This window comes from Salmo salar, chromosome ssa25 (genome assembly GCF_905237065.1).
Source record: "Salmo salar chromosome ssa25, Ssal_v3.1, whole genome shotgun sequence".
NCBI lineage: Eukaryota > Metazoa > Chordata > Actinopteri > Salmoniformes > Salmonidae > Salmo > Salmo salar.
In genome coordinates, this window is record NC_059466.1 from 51983575 (window position 1) to 52003401 (window position 19827).

General features: G+C 37.2%; 1 pseudogene; it reads right to left on the bottom strand.

Annotated features, from left to right (window-relative positions):
* Positions 1 to 6690: 6690 nt before the first annotated feature.
* LOC106586936 (ATP-binding cassette sub-family B member 6-like) overlaps positions 6691 to 19827 on the bottom strand; it is a 91218-nt pseudogene continuing 78081 nt past the window's right edge.

Sequence of the window (19827 nt, forward strand, 5' to 3'; positions counted from 1 at the left end):
TATCCATTACACAACGACTATTACCAAAACCAATTACACAAAGACTGTTAACAGTACCCATTACTGTAACGCCCTGGCCATAGAGAGGGTTTTTTGTTCTCTATTTTTGGTTAGGCCAGGGTGTGACATGGGTGGGCGTTCTAGGTTTCTTTTTCTATGTTGGTGGTTTTCTTTGTTTCGGCAGTGTATGGCTCTCAATCATGAACAGGTGTAGATCGTTGTTGCTGATTGAGAGTCATACATAGGCAGCCTGTTTTTCCTTTGGGGTTTGTGGGTGAATGTTTTCTGTCTAGTGTTTTCTGTTATTCCTGACAGGAACTGTTTGGCTGTCCTTTTCGTGTTTTCTTTTGCAAGTGTTCATTCGGTCATTAAAATCAGTTAAGATGAACACATCCTCCGCTGCACCTTGGTCTCATTCTGACGACGGCCGTTACAGATTCACCCACCGACAACGGACCAAGCAGCGTGAGAGGAAGGAGCAGAAGGTTCAGGATTCTTGGCAGTGGGAGGAATTACTGGACGGAAAGGGACCATGGGCTCAAGCTGGGGAGTATCGCCGCCCGCAGTGGGAGATCGAGGAAGCGAAAGCTGAGAGGCGGTGGTATGAGGCAAGGGAGCGCAACAGGCACGAGAGGCAGCCCCCCCAAAAAAATGTTTTGGGGGGGGCACACGGGGAGTGTGGCAGAGCCAGGATCAAATTCTGGGCCAACTCCCCGTGCTTACCGGAAGCAGCGTGGTACTGGTCAGGCACCGTGTTATGCTGTGAAGCGCACGGTGTCTCCAGTGCGCGCTCATAGCCGGGTGCGCTATAGGCCAGCCCCCCGCAAGTGCCATGCGAGTGTGGGCATCGAGCCAGGACGGATTGTGCCAGCTCAGCGCATCTGGTCTCCAGTGCGCTGTTTCGGTCCAGGCTATCCTGCGGCGGCGCTGCGCACTGTGTCTCCGGGGCGCTGGGAGGGTTCAGTTCGTCCTATGCCTGCGCTCCGCCCGTGCCGGGCAAGAGTGGGCATTCAGCCTGGAGTATGGGTGGCAAGCCTACGCACCAGAACTCCAGTGCTCCCCCACAGCCCGGGTTTATCCTGTGCCTCCTCCTCGAACCAGGCCTCCAGTGGGTCTCTCCAGCCTGGTCTATCCTGTGCCTCCTCCCAGGACCAGGCCTCCAGTGGGTCTCCCCATCCTGGTACATCCTGTGCCTCCTCCTCGGACCAGGCCTCCTGTGGGTCTCCCCAGCCTGGTGAATCCTGGGCCAGAGCCGCCAGAGCCGCCCGCCAGTCCGGAGCCGCCAGAGCCGCCCGCCTGCCGGGCACAGCCAGGGCCGCCCGCCAGCCGGGCGCAGCCAGGGACGCCACCTAAGTGGGCTAAGCCGAGGGTGGAGCGGGGTCCATGTCCCGCACCAGAGCCGCCGCCGTAGGAAGGCCCACCCGGACACTCCCCTTTAGAGTCAGGTTTTGCGGCCGCAAATACAAATATCTGTATACAATACAATGGAGGTATGGGAGTTGGAAATGCTTGTGGCAGTCAATCCGCTTCTGTTCTGTAGGTGGCAATGTATGCTCTTTATAAAGGATAGGTCCCAATCTTACAACGGCCCTAGGATCCAAGTGGACAAGGGTGGTCTGCCATGATTGTCGTAGGGTTGAGACCGAAACGCAGCGGATATATGTACGCTCATCTTCTTTTATTAGGACAAAGAAGGTAAATCAAAACAAACACGTATACAAAAACACAACGACGATAGACAGTCCTGTAAGGCATAACGCTAAACACGGAAATAACCTCCAACAAACTAACAGGTGAAAACAGGGCGACCTAAGTATGACTCTCAATCAGCAACAACGATGTACAGCTGTTCCTGATTGAGAGCCATACCAGGCCAACACAGAAATACAAAACTAGAACAGCCCCTTAGAAATACAAACACAAGAACATACACAACACCCCGGAACACATAAATCAAATACCCCATCTACAATACACACACACCCCGAACCACCTAAATCAACTACCCCCTTCTACATCGACACTTACACCAATAAACACCCAGAAACACTCTACACAAAATATCCCTCTATCTAAACACATACACAAACTACAATAACAAATACCATCTGCCACGTCCTGACCAAACTACAATAACAAAATACCCTCTGCCACGTCCTGACCAAACTACAATAACAAATACCCTCTGCCACGTCCTGACCAAACTACAATAACAAATACCCTCTGCCACGTCCTGACCAAACTACAATAACAAATACCCTCTGCCACGTCCTGACCAAACTACAATAACAAATACCCTCTGCCACGTCCTGACCAAACTACAATAACAAATACCCTCTGCCACGTCCTGACCAAACTACAATAACAAATACCCTCTGCCACGTCCTGACCAAACTACAATAACAAAATACCCTCTGCCACGTCCTGACCAAACTACAATAACAAATACCCTCTGCCACGTCCTGACCAAACTACAATAACAAAATAGACCCCTTTACTGGTCAGGACGTGACATGGTCTGCCAGTCACTGGGACGACAATCCAACTTGTGGGGGGGGTTTACTCAGGTTTATTCAGTAGCAGTGCAAATACCATGGTACAACAATATGTACACTGAATCATTATGGTACTATTTTTATTAAACGTTTATAAACATATTATATGATGAATAGAATTGAAAACGTATCTCGTTGTGGTAATTGGTGAAATAAGGATAGACGGTTATAATTGTAATGGCTTAGAATAGAGGATCTGGCTAAAAGAGAAGAAATGTAATATCTTGTCACGCTGGAATAAACGATTCGGGAGACAGACGCAGGGATGGCAATAGTCGGGGATACCCCCCACCTCCACGATATCTCTAGCTACACGTTATGATGTTAACGATCTCTCTAGCTACACGTTATGATGTTAACGATCTCTCTAGCTACACGTTATGATGTTAACGATCTCTCTAGCTGCACGTTATGACATTAACGAACTCTCTAGCTGCACGTTATGACGTTAACGATCTCTCTAGCTGCACGTTATGACGTTAACGATCTCTCTAGCTACAAGTTATGATGTTAACGATCTCTCTAGCTACATGTTATGACGTTAACGATCTCTCTAGCTACACGTTATGATGTTAACGATCTCTCTAGCTACATGTTATGATGTTAACGATCTCTCTAGCTACACGTTATGATGTTAACGATCTCTCTAGCTACACGTTATGATGTTAACGATCTCTCTAGCTGCACGTTATGACGTTAACGATCTCTCTAGCTACACGTTATGATGTTAACGATCTCTCTAGCTACACGTTATGATAACGATCTCTCTAGCTACATGTTATGATGTTAACGATCTCTCTAGCTACACGTTATGATGTTAACGATCTCTCTAGCTACACGTTATGACGTTAACGATCTCTCTAGCTACATGTTATGATGTTAACGATCTCTCTAGCTACACGTTATGACGTTAACGATCTCTCTAGCTACATGTTATGATGTTAACGATCTCTCTAGCTGCACGTTATGATGTTAACGATCTCTCTAGCTGCACGTTATGATGTTAACGATCTCTCTAGCTGCACGTTATGATGTTAACGATCTCTCTAGCTACACGTTATGATGTTAACGATCTCTCTAGCTACACGTTATGATGTTAACGATCTCTCTAGCTACACGTTATGATGTTAACGATCTCTCTAGCTGCACGTTATGATGTTAACGATCTCTCTAGCTACACGTTATGACGTTAACGATCTCTCTAGCTACACATTATGACGTTGTCGTGTCTTTGGCATCATTAAAACTGAAGACCTATTTATCAAATAACTCTCTGTAATTATTATTACGCGATTAAACTGATTAATCATGTAACTGTAATTAACTAGGAAGTCGGGGCACCAAGGAAAATATTCAGATTACAAAGTTATAATTTTCCTAATATAACTTTCAGATATTTTAATATCTGATCAATTAGTCTTCGAATTAATGAATTATTATTTACCTCACGTTAGTCTCATTCCAAACGTCGTAAATTGTTGGTTATCTGCACGAACCCAGTCTTCACTATGAGTCATCCATACATCAATTGTCTTAAAATCATTTATTTACTAACTAGGTAATTCACAGAAATGCATAACAAACAGTAGACATGGTTACAAGGAAATGATAGGGGAATGTGCCCTAGTGGGCTAAACCGGCATGGCGGCTTGTTAGACAAAAGGGGAGTGGGGGTCAGCTGAGGAGACACTACAGAGTTGAATATTATAACAATTGAAATGCTAACCCTTTGCACATGAATGCTCACTCATTCGGGAACAATTGCAATCAATATATATATTTACGCTCAGTGTGTCATCGGGATCTCTGTTGGAAAGTTTGTTTCTGTTGGAGAATCTGTCCGCCCTCTCTCTCTCTCTCTCTCTGTCGTGGTTAGAATGGATAGTTCAGATACCGAATTCCTAGCTGCAGACTAGTAATTAATATCAAAGACTTGTTCTTATTCTGTCGGTATCGATAGTCTAAGAGTTTAACCACGTGGTATGGTTAAAAGTTCAGCAAGAGAGATGCATGGTCTGCAACTTTTAGCCATCTTGTAATTGAGGTAAGCTTGGTCTCCTCTCAAACCTTGGCCCTCTCGTTATCGAGGTAAGCTGGTCTGGTGATAGAAAACCTAGGTGGGGGTTTTATTCGGGACATAGAAAAACGCTATCTCATGACGCCAGGTCCTGTCTGTGCCCCTGGGGGGCGTGCCAAGGACTTAGTGAAACTTTAAACAGAAATACAATTCTCTCACATTAACATCATTACATAGCATCACATCATTTCACAAATAGTTTCATCTTTACTCATTCATTTTATACAACAATTAGATGTAAGTCTCATACCTGAGACTCTTCTATAAACATGGTTATGGTAATGTGGCGGTATTATCTCTCATGAGTTTCACAAACTTGTGCCAAACGAACCAGTTCGTAGCTGGATTCTTCACCGATCTTTTATACATTCTCCAGAACATAAATATTGTTCGGACCTCCAGTTCTGTGAGGTGGAAGAAATTCCTTTGTTCTCTCTATGAAAACTCACTCTCTCTCTATATATACTGTGGCCATGAGGAGATAATCTCCTCCAGGAATTTACGACCTCTCTGACCACAGCAGCCTGGGTGTAGGAGACAGAGGGAGATGGTGCAGAGGTAGGGGGGGGGTGCTCGCTGTTTCCAAAGAGGGTAACGTCATGACAACGTTAGCGATCTCTCTATCTACATGTTGTTATGTGGCGATGTATGGATGTGAGAGACACAAGTTCAAGTTAATATACATTGTTGAATGAATACATCAAATCAAATCAAATGTATTTATATAGCCCTTCTTACATCAGCTGATATCTCAAAGTGCTGTACAGAAACCCAGCCTAAAACCCCCAAACAGCAAGCAATGCAGGTGTAGAAGCACGGTGGCTAGGAAAAAACTCCCTAGAAAGGCCAAAACCTAGGAAGAAACCTAGAGAGGAACCAGGCTATGAGGGGTGGCTAGGAAAAACTCCCTAGAAAGGCCAAAACCTAGGAAGAAACCTAGAGAGGAACCAGGCTATGAGGGGGTGGCCAGTCCTCTTCTGGCTGTGCCGGGTGGAGATTATAACAGCACATGGCCAAGATGTTCAAATGTTCATAAATGACCAGCAGGGTCAAATAATAATAATCATAGTAGTTGTCGAGGGTGCAACAAGTCAGTAACACAAGAGTAAGTGTCAGTTGGCTTTTTCATAGCCGATCTTTGAGAGTATCTCTACCGCTCCTGCTGTCTCTAGAGAATTGAAAACAGCAGGTCTGGGACAGGTAGCACGTCCGGTGAACATGTCAGGGTTCCAGCAGGTCTGGGACAGCAGGTCTGGGACAGGTAGCACGTCCGGTGATGTCACGTCCTGGCCAGTATAAGGGTTAATTGTTATGGTAGTTTGGTCAGGACGTGGCAGAGGGTATTTGTTTTATGTGGTCCGGGGTGGTGTTTTGGTAAAAGGGTGTTTGATTTAGTATTTCCGGGTTTTTGGTTTATGGTCTATGTTTATGTATTTCTATGTGTAGTCTAGTAAGTGTGTTTCTATGTAGAGTTAATTGGGGTGGACTTCCAATTGAAGGCAGCTGTGTGGTGTTGCCTTTGATTGGAAGTCCTATATTAGTTGGGTGTGTTTGTCTGTGTGTTTTGTGGGAGATTGTTCTGTGTTTAGCCTTGTGCCTTGCCAGACTGTCTGTGGATCGTTCGTTCTCTTGTTTGTTGTTTTTGTGTTCATTTTTATTTAATAAATGTTCAAAATGAACAAACACAGTCCTGCTGCATTTTGGTCCTCCTACACCGACGATACCCGTGACAGGTGAACAGGTCAGGGTTCCAGCAGGTCTGGGTCATAGCTGATCTTTACATGGCAAAACTGACTCATCCGAGCTCTCACAATAGATAGCAATAAGTTATTGCCCCCCATATCTTTCATGTAAATTCCATGTCCCACTCGGCTTAAAAAAAACAAACATTGAAATTCAAGCTTTTCTATATACCAGAAAGTGTACTGTGTGTTACTGCTTTGGGAATTTCAATGGAAACTGGATTTGAAATACACATTTTCTGCGTATTTTTTAAAGCCATAGCTTGTGTAAGCAGATTAATATATTAAAAAATAAATAAACTTTTGTAGACACAGCAGGAGGTACGTTGGTATTTATTGCAATGTACTTATGGATGATGTACAACTGATCAAGTCTTTTAATAAATGTCCGTCATCATCAGTTTAATAAAACAACAGTAGATTGACAGTTAAAGTTGGAGTGTTTCCTCTAACACACAGATGAACAACAATTCATCATCTTTGGTCTGAGGGTATTTGACACAGCTTAACCAGAGTTGGGAGTCTGCTTTAACTTCCCACGTACACCACATGTTATCATTAAATATAGTGTAACTAGCTTTGTAAAGTTACCATCTAGTGTAACTAGCTTTGTAAAGTTACCATCTAGTGTAACTAGCTTTGTAAATTTACCAACTAGCTTTGTAAAGTTACCATCTAGTGTAACTAGCTTTGTAAATTTACCAACTAGCTTTGTAAAGTTACCATGTAGTGTAACTAGCTTTGTAAAGTTACCATCTAGTGTAACTAGCTTTGTAAAGTTACCATCTAGTGTAACTAGCTTTGTAAATTTACCATGTAGTGTAACTAGCTTTGTAAAGTTACCATCTAGTGTAACTAGCTTTGTAAAGTTACCATCTAGTGTAACTAACTTTGTAAAGTTACCACCTAGCTTTGTAAAGTTACCATCTAGTGTAACTAGCTTTGTAAAGTTACCACCTAGCTTTGTAAAGTTACCATCTAGTGTAACTAGCTTTGTAAAGTTACCATCTAGTGTAACTAGCTTTGTAAAGTTACCATCTAGTGTAACTAGCTTTGTAAATTTACCAACTAGCTTTGTAAAGTTACCATCTAGTGTAACTAGCTTTGTAAATTTACCAACTAGCTTTGTAAAGTTACCATGTAGTGTAACTAGCTTTGTAAAGTTACCATCTAGTGTAACTAGCTTTGTAAAGTTACCATGTAGTGTAACTAGCTTTGTAAAGTTACCATCTAGTGTAACTAGCTTTGTAAAGTTACCAACTAGCTTTGTAAAGTTACCATGTAGTGTAACTAGCTTTGTAAATTTACCATGTAGTGTAACTAGCTTTGTAAAGTTACCATCTAGTGTAACTAGCTTTGTAAATTTACCATGTAGTGTAACTAGCTTTGTAAAGTTACCATCTAGTGTAACTAGCTTTGTAAAGTTACCATCTAGTGTAACTAACTTTGTAAAGTTACCACCTAGCTTTGTAAAGTTACCATCTAGTGTAACTAGCTTTGTAAAGTTACCACCTAGCTTTGTAAAGTTACCATCTAGTGTAACTAGCTTTGTAAAGTTACCATCTCGTGTAACTAGGTTTTCTTGGAGCAGCAGTAATGTGTCTTGCTTTGGTCCTTAGGATGCAAAGTGTGAAACTCGACTCAGAACCTCGCCGTTACCCAAAATGCCACAATATGAGTTGAATCTTTTCCTTCAGATGGTTGAGCTCTATCCTGTCTCAATCTACTCCTCTGTTCAGCTCTGTGCTGGGATACTGGCTCAGGGACCCGTGGTGGGGAGTAGTGGGCTGCTGCTGACCCTCTGGGTTAGAGTTGTATGTCTCTGTCTTGGCTGTGCAGCTGTTTCAGCCACATAGCAGAGTACAAACCTCCCTGGGACAGCAACTCCTCATGCCTGGGGGGAGAGAGAGAGAGAGAGAGAGAGAGAGAGAGAGAGAGAGAGAGAATTGAGATAGAGGGAGAGAGAGAGGAGGGAAGTGAAAGAGGAGAGAGAGAGGGGAGTGAAAGACGAGAGAGGGGGGAGTTAAAGAGGAGAGAGAGAGGGAAGTGAGATAGAGGGAGGGAAGTGAAAGAGGAGAGAGAGATAGAGAGGAGAGAGAGAGGGGGAAGTGAAAGAGGAGAGAGAGGGAAGTGAAAGAGGAGAGTGAGAGAGAGAGAGTGGAGTGAAAGAGGAGAGAGAGAGGAGGGGGAAGTGAAAGAGGAGAGAGTGAGAGAGAGGGGGAAGTGAGAGGAGAGAGAGAGAGAGGAGAGAGAGAGGAGAGAGGGGGGAAGTGAAAGAGGAGAGAGAGAGAGGAGAGAGAGAGGAGAGAGAGGGGAAGTGAAAGAGGAGAGAGAGAGAGAGAGAGAGAGAGAGAGAGTGAAAGAGGAGAGAGAGAGAGAGAGAGAGAGAGAGAGAGAGAGAGAGAGGGAAGTGAAAGAGGAGAGAGAGAGAGAGAGAGAGAGAGAGAGGGGGAAGTGAAAGAGGAGAGAGAGAGGAGAGAGAGAGAGAGAGAGAGAGAGAGAGAGAGAGAGGAGAGAGATTCAAGTTCATGTCACCTGTCAAGTACAGTGAAATGCCTTTCTTGCAAGTTCCAAACCCAACAATGCAGTAATCAATATCTGTAACATTACAGATAACAAGGTAGAACAAAAACACACCAGAAATAAAACTAAGAATATGAAGAACATGAGAAGTAAGGTGACTATATACAGGATCAGATAATACCATACTATATACAGTTAATACCATACATACTATATACAGGACCAGGTTAATACCATACTATATACAGGGTCAGTTAATACCATACTATATACAGGATCAGTTAATACCATACTATATACAGGGTCAGTTAATACCATATTATATACAGGATCAGTTAATACCATACTATATACAGGATCAGTTAATACCATACTATATACAGGGTCAGTTAATACCATACTATATACAGGATCAGGTTAATACCATACCATACTATATACAGGACCAGTTAATACCATACTATATACAGGGTCAGTTAATACCATACTATATACAGGATCAGGTTAATACCATACCATACTATATACAGGACCAGTTAATACCATACTATATACAGGACCAGGTTAATACCATACTATATACAGGATCAGTTAATACCATACTATATACAGGACCAGGTTAATACCATACCATACTATATACAGGACCAGTAAATACCATACTATATACAGGACCAGGTTAATACCATACTATATACAGGGTCAGTTAATACCATACTATATACAGTTAATACCATACTATATACAGGGTCAGTTAATACCATACTATATACAGGATCAGTTAATACCATACTATATACAGGGTCAGTTAATACCATACTATATACAGTTAATACCATACTATATACAGGGTCAGTTAATACCATACTATATACAGGATCAGTTAATACCATACTATATACAGGGTCAGTTAATACCATACTATATACAGGGTCAGTTAATACCATACTATATACAGTTAATACCATACTATATACAGGACCAGGTTAATACCATACTATATACAGGACCAGGTTAATACCATACTATATACAGGACCAGTTAATACCATACTATATACAGGGTCAGTTAATACCATACTATATACAGGGTCAGTTAATACCATACTATATACAGGGTCAGTTAATACCATACTATATACAGGATCAGTTAATACCATACCATACTATATACAGGGTCAGTTAATACCATACTATATACAGTTAATACCATACTATATACAGGGTCAGTTAATACCATACTATATACAGGACCAGGTTAATACCATACCATATACAGGATCAGTTAATACCATACTATATACAGTTAATACCATACCATACTATATACAGGGTCAGTTAATACCATACTATATACAGGACCAGGTTAATACCATACTATATACAGGATCAGTTAATACCATACTATATACAGGATCAGTTAATACCACACTATATACAGGGCCAGTTTAATACCATACTATATACAGGATCAGTTAATACCATACTATATACAGGATCAGTTAATACCATAATATATACAGGATCAGTTAATACCATACTATATACAGGGTCAGTTAATACCATACCATACTATATACAGTTAATACCATACTATATACAGGGTCAGTTAATACCATACTATATACAGGATCAGTTAACACCACACTATATACAGGGCCAGTTTAATACCATACTATATACAGGATCAGTTAATACCATACTATATACAGGATCAGTTAATACCATACTATATACAGGATCAGTTAATACCATACTATATACAGGATCAGTTAATACCATACCATATACAGGGTCAGTTAATACCATACTATATACAGGGTCAGTTAATACCATACTATATACAGGATCAGTTAATACCATACTATATACAGGATCAGTTAATACCATACCATATACAGGGTCAGTTAATACCATACTATATACAGGGCCAGTTTAATACCATACTATATACAGGATCAGTTAATACCATACTATATACAGGATCAGTTAATACCATACTATATACAGTTAATACCATACCATACTATATACAAGGTCAGTTAATACCATACTATATACAGGGTCAGTTAATACCATACTATATACAGTTAATACCATACTATATACAGGACCAGGTTAATACCATACTATATACAGGACCAGGTTAATACCATACTATATACAGGGTCAGTTAATACCATACCATACTATATACAGGACCAGTTAATACCATACTATATACAGGACCAGGTTAATACCATACTATATACAGGGTCAGTTAATACCATACTATATACAGTTAATACCACACTATATACAGGGCCAGTTTAATACCATACTATATACAGGATCAGTTAATACCATACTATATACAGGATCAGTTAATACCATACTATATACAGGATCAGTTAATACCATACTATATACAGGATCAGTTAATACCATACCATATACAGGGTCAGCTAATACCATACTATATACAGGGTCAGTTAATACCATACTATATACAGGATCAGTTAATACCATACTATATACAGGGCCAGTTTAATACCATACTATACACAGGATCAGTTAATACCATACTATATACAGGATCAGTTAATACCATACTATATACAGTTAATACCATACCATACTATATACAGGGTCAGTTAATACCATACTATATACAGGGTCAGTTAATACCATACTATATACAGTTAATACCATACTATATACAGAACCAGGTTAATACCATACTATATACAGGACCAGGTTAATACCATACTATATACAGGACCAGGTTAATACCATACTATATACAGGGTCAGTTAATACCATACCATACTATATACAGGATCAGTTAATACCATACTATATACAGGACCAGGTTAATACCATACTATATACAGGACCAGGTTAATACCATACTATATACAGGGTCAGTTAATACCATACTATATACAGGATCAGTTAATACCATACTATATACAGTTAATATCATACTATATACAGGGTCAGTTAATACCATACTATATACAGTGTCAGTTAATACCATACTATATACAGGGTCAGTTAATACCATACTATATACAGGGTCAGTTAATTCCATACTATATACAGGACCAGGTTAATACCATACCATACTATATACAGTTAATACCATACTATATACAGGGTCAGTTAATACCATACTATATACAGGGTCAGTTAATACCATACTATATACAGGACCAGGTTAATACCATACTATATACAGGGTCAGTTAATACCATACTATATACAGGACCAGGTTAATACCATACCATACTATATACAGTTAATACCATACTATATACAGGGTCAGTTAATACCATACTATATACAGTTAATACTATACAGGATCAGTTAATACCATACTATATACAGGATCAGTTAATACCATACTATATACAGGGTCAGTTAATACCATACTATATACAGGGTCAGTTAATACCATACTATATACAGGACCAGGTTAATACCATACTATATACAGTTAATACCATACTATATACAGGACCAGGTTAATACCATACTATATACAGTTAATACCATACTATATACAGGGCCAGTTAATACCATACTATATACAGGATCAGTTAATACCATACTTTATACAGTTAATACCATACTATATACAGGGCCAGTTAATACCATACCATACTATATACAGTTAATACCATACTATATACAGGGTCAGTTAATACCATACTATATACAGGATCAGTTAATACCATACTATATACAGGGTCAGTTAATACCATACTATATACAGGACCAGGTTAATACCATACTATATACAGTTAATACCATACTATATACAGGGCCAGTTAATACCATACCATACTATATACAGTTAATACCATACTATATACAGGATCAGTTAATACCATACTATATACAGGGTCAGTTAATACCATACTATATACAGGACCAGGTTAATACCATACTATATACAGTTAATACCATACTATATACAGGGCCAGTTAATACCATACCATACTATATACAGTTAATACCATACTATATACAGGGTCAGTTAATACCATACTATATACAGGATCAGTTAATACCATACTATATACAGGGACAGTTAATACCATACTATATAGAGGGTCAGTTAATACTATACTATATACAGGATCAGTTAATACCATACTATATACAGGATCAGTTAATACCATACTATATACAGGACCAGGTTAATACCATACCATACTATATACAGGGTCAGTTAGTACCATACTATATACAGGGTCAGTTAATACCATACTATATACAGGGTCAGTTAATACCATACTATATACAGTTAATACCATACTATATACAGGATCAGTTAATACCATACTATATACAGGGTCAGTTAATACCATACTATATACAGGACCAGGTTAATACCATACTATATACAGGACCAGGTTAATACCATACTATATAGAGTTAATACCATACTATATACAGGGCCAGTTAATACCATACCATACTATATACAGTTAATACCATACTATATACAGGATCAGTTAATACCATACTATATACAGGGTCAGTTAATACCATACTATATACAGGACCAGGTTAATACCATACTATATACAGTTAATACCATACTATATACAGGGCCAGTTAATACCATACCATACTATATACAGTTAATACCATACTATATACAGGATCAGTTAATACCATACTATATACAGGGTCAGTTAATACCATACAAATATATACAGGGTCAGTTAATACCATACTATATACAGGATCAGTTAATACCATACTATATACAGGGTCAGTTAATACCATACTATATACAGGGTCAGTTAATACCATACTATATACAGGATCAGGTTAATACCATACCATACTATATACAGGGTCAGTTAATACCATACTATATACAGGATCAGGTTAATACCATACTATATACAGTTAATACCATACTATATACAGGGTCAGTTAATACCATACTATATACAGGGTCAGTTAATACCATACTATATACAGGGTCAGGTTAATACCATACTATATACAGTTAATACCATACTATATACAGGGTCAGTTAATACCATACTATATACAGTTAATACCATACTATATACAGTTAATACCATACTATATACAGTTAATACCATACTATATACAGTTAATACCATACTATATACAGGGTCAGTTAATACCATACTATATACAGGACCAGGTTAATACCATACTATATACAGGACCACGTTAATACCATACTATATACAGTTAATACCATACTATATACAGGGCCAGTTAATACCATACCATACTATATACAGTTAATACCATACTATATACAGGATCAGTTAATACCATACTATATACAGGGTCAGTTAATACCATACTATATACAGGACCAGGTTAATACCATACTATATACAGTTAATACCATACTATATACAGGGCCAGTTAATACCATACCATACTATACACAGTTAATACCATACTATATACAGGATCAGTTAATACCATACTATATACAGGGTCAGTTAATACCATACTATATACAGGGTCAGTTAATACCATAATATATACAGGGTCAGTTAATACCATACTATATACAGGGTCAGTTAATACCATACTATATACAGGGTCAGTTAATACCATACTATATACAGGATCAGGTTAATACCATACCATACTATATACAGGGTCAGTTAATACCATACTATATACAGGATCAGGTTAATACCATACTATATACAGTTAATACCATACTATATACAGGGTCAGTTAATACCATACTATATACAGGGTCAGTTAATACCATACTATATACAGTTAATACCATACTATATACAGGGTTTAATACCATACTATATACAGTTAATACCATACTATATACAGGGTCAGTTAATACCATACTATATACAGGACCAGGTTAATACCATACTATATACAGGGCCACGTTAATACCATACTATATACAGTTAATACCATACTATATACAGGGCCAGTTAATACCATACCATACTATATACAGTTAATACCATACTATATACAGGATCAGTTAATACCATACTATATACAGGGTCAGTTAATACCATACTATATACAGGACCAGGTTAATACCATACTATATACAGTTAATACCATACTATATACAGGGCCAGTTAATACCATACCATACTATACACAGTTAATACCATACTATATACAGGATCAGTTAATACCATACTATATACAGGGTCAGTTAATACCATACTATATACAGGGTCAGTTAATACCATAATATATACAGGATCAGTTAATACCATACTATATACAGGGTCAGTTAATACCATACTATATACAGGGTCAGTTAATACCATACTATATACAGGATCAGGTTAATACCATACCATACTATATACAGGGTCAGTTAATACCATACTATATACAGGATCAGGTTAATACCATACTATATACAGTTAATACCATACTATATACAGGGTCAGATAATACCATACTATATACAGGGTCAGTTAATACCATACTGTATACAGTTAATACCATACTATATACAGTTAATACCATACTATATACAGTTAATACCATACTATATACAGGGTCAGTTAATACCATACTATATACAGGGTCAGTTAATACCATACTATATACAGGATCAGTTAATACCATACTATATACAGGGTCAGTTAATACCATACTATATACAGGGTCAGGTTAATACCATGCTATATACAGTTAATACCATACTATATACATGGTCAGTTAATACCATACTATATACAGGGTCAGTTAATACCATACTATATACAGGATCAGTTAATACCATACTATATACAGGGTCAGGTTAATACCATACTATATACAGGACCAGGTTAATACCATACCATATACAGGGTCAGTTAATACCATACTATATACAGTTAATACCATACTATATACAGGGTCAGTTAATACCATACTATATACAGGGTCAGTTAATACCATACTATATACAGGGCCAGTTTAATACAATACTATATACAGGATCAGTTAATACCATACTATATACAGGGTCAGTTAATACCATACTATATACAGGACCAGGTTAATACCATACCATACTATATACAGTTAATACCATACTATATACATGATCAGTTAATACCATACTATATACAGGGTCAGTTAATACCATACTATATACAGGGTCAGTTAATACCATACTATATACAGGACCAGGTTAATACCATACTATATACAGTTAATACCATACTATATACAGGACCAGGTTAATACCATACTATATACAGTTAATACCATACTATATACAGGGCCAGTTAATACCATACTATATACAGGATCAGTTAATACCATACTATATACAGTTAATACCATACTATATACAGGGCCAGTTAATACCATACCATACTATATACAGTTAATACCATACTATATACAGGGTCAGTTAATACCATACTATATACAGGATCAGTTAATACCATACTATATACAGGGTCAGTTAATACCATACTATATACAGGACCAGGTTAATACCATACTATATACAGTTAATACCATACTATATACAGGGCCAGTTAATACCATACCATACTATATACAGTTAATACCATACTATATACAGGATCAGTTAATACCATACTATATACAGGGTCAGTTAATACCATACTATATACAGGACCAGGTTAATACCATACTATATACAGTTAATACCATACTATATACAGGGCCAGTTAATACCATACCATACTATATACAGTTAATACCATACTATATACAGGGTCAGTTAATACCATACTATATACAGGATCAGTTAATACCATACTATATACAGGGACAGTTAATACCATACTATATACAGGGTCAGTTAATACCATACTATATACAGGATCAGTTAATACCATACTATATACAGGATCAGTTAATACCATACTATATACAGGACCAGGTTAATACCATACCATACTATATACAGGGTCAGTTAATACCATACTATATACAGGGTCAGTTAATACTATACTATATACAGGGTCAGTTAATACCATACTATATACAGTTAATACCATACTATATACAGGATCAGTTAATACCATACTATATACAGGGTCAGTTAATACCATACTATATACAGGACCAGGTTAATACCATACTATATACAGGACCAGGTTAATACCATACTATATACAGTTAATACCATACTATATACAGGGCCAGTTAATACCATACCATACTATATACAGTTAATACCATACTATATACAGGATCAGTTAATACCATACTATATACAGGGTCAGTTAATACCATACTATATACAGGACCAGGTTAATACCATACTATATACAGTTAATACCATACTATATACAGGGCCAGTTAATACCATACCATACTATATACAGTTAATACCATACTATATACAGGATCAGTTAATACCATACTATATACAGGGTCAGTTAATACCATACTATATACAGTTAATACCATACTATATACAGGGCCAGTTAATACCATACCATACTATATACAGTTAATACCATACTATATACAGGGTCAGTTAATACCATACTATATACAGGATCAGTTAATACCATACTATATACAGGGTCAGTTAATACCATACTATATACAGGACCAGGTTAATACCATACTATATACAGTTAATACCATACTATATACAGGGCCAGTTAATACCATACCATACTATATACAGTTAATACCATACTATATACAGGATCAGTTAATACCATACTATATACAGGGTCAGTTAATACCATACTATATACAGGACCAGGTTAATACCATACTATATACAGTTAATACCATACTATATACAGGGCCAGTTAATACCATACCATACTATATACAGTTAATACCATACTATATACAGGGTCAGTTAATACCATACTATATACAGGATCAGTTAATACCATACTATATACAGGGACAGTTAATACCATACTATATACAGGGTCAGTTAATACCATACTATATACAGGATCAGTTAATACCATACTATATACAGGATCAGTTAATACCATACTATATACAGGACCAGGTTAATACCATACCATACTATATACAGGGTCAGTTAATACCATACTATATACAGGATCAGTTAATACCATACTATATACAGGGTCAGTTAATACCATACTATATACAGGGTCAGTTAATACCATACTATATACAGGATCAGGTTAATACCATACCATACTATATACAGGGTCAGTTAATACCATACTATATACAGGATCAGGTTAATACTATACTATATACAGTTAATACCATACTATATACAGGGTCAGTTAATACCATACTATATACAGTGTCAGTTAATACCATACTATATACAGGATCAGGTTAATACCATACCATACTATATACAGGGTCAGTTAATACCATACTATATACAGGATCAGGTTAATACCATACTATATACAGTTAATACCATACTATATACAGGGTCAGTTAATACCATACTATAAACAGGGTCAGTTAATACCATACTATATACAGTTAATACCATACTATATACAGTTAATACCATACTATATACAGTTAATACCATACTATATACAGGGTCAGTTTATACCATACTATATACAGGACCAGGTTAATACCATACTATATACAGGACCACGTTAATACCATACTATATACAGTTAATACCATACTATATACAGGGCCAGTTAATACCATACCATACTATATACAGTTAATACCATACTATATACAGGATCAGTTAATACCATACTATATACAGGGTCAGTTAATACCATACTATATACAGGACCAGGTTAATACCATACTATATACAGTTAATACCATACTATATACAGGGCCAGTTAATACCATACCATACTATACACAGTTAATACCATACTATATACAGGATCAGTTAATACCATACTATATACAGGGTCAGTTAATACCATACTATATACAGGGTCAGTTAATACCATAATATATACAGGATCAGTTAATACCATACTATATACAGGGTCAGTTAATACCATACTATATACAGGGTCAGTTAATACCATACTATATACAGGATCAGGTTAATACCATACCATACTATATACAGGGTCAGTTAATACCATACTATATACAGGATCAGGTTAATACCATACTATATAAAGTTAATACCATACTATATACAGGGTCAGTTAATACCATACTATATACAGGGTCAGTTAATACCATACTATATACAGTTAATACCATACTATATACAGTTAATACCATACTATATACAGTTAATACCATACTATATACAGGGTCAGTTAATACCATACTATATACAGGGTCAGTTAATACCATACTATATACAGGGTCAGTTAATACCATACTATATACAGGGTCAGTTAATACCATACTATATACAGGATCAGTTAATACCATACTATATACAGGGTCAGTTAATACCATACTATATACAGGATCAGTTAATACCATACTATATACAGGGTCAGTTAATACCATACTATATACAGGGTCAGGTTAATACCATGCTATATACAGTTAATACCATACTATATACATGGTCAGTTAATACCATACTATATACAGGGTCAGTTAATACCATACTATATACAGGATCAGTTAATACCATACTATATACAGGGTCAGGTTAATACCATACTATATACAGGACCAGGTTAATACCATACCATATACAGGGTCAGTTAATACCATACTATATACAGTTAATACCATACTATATACAGGGTCAGTTAATACCATACTATATACAGGGTCAGTTAATACCATACTATATACAGGGCCAGTTTAATACAATACTATATACAGGATCACTTAATACCATACTATATACAGGGTCAGTTAATACCATACTATATACAGGACCAGGTTAATACCATACCATACTATATACAGTTAATACCATACTATATACATGATCAGTTAATACCATACTATATACAGGGTCAGTTAATACCATACTATATACAGGGTCAGTTAATACCATA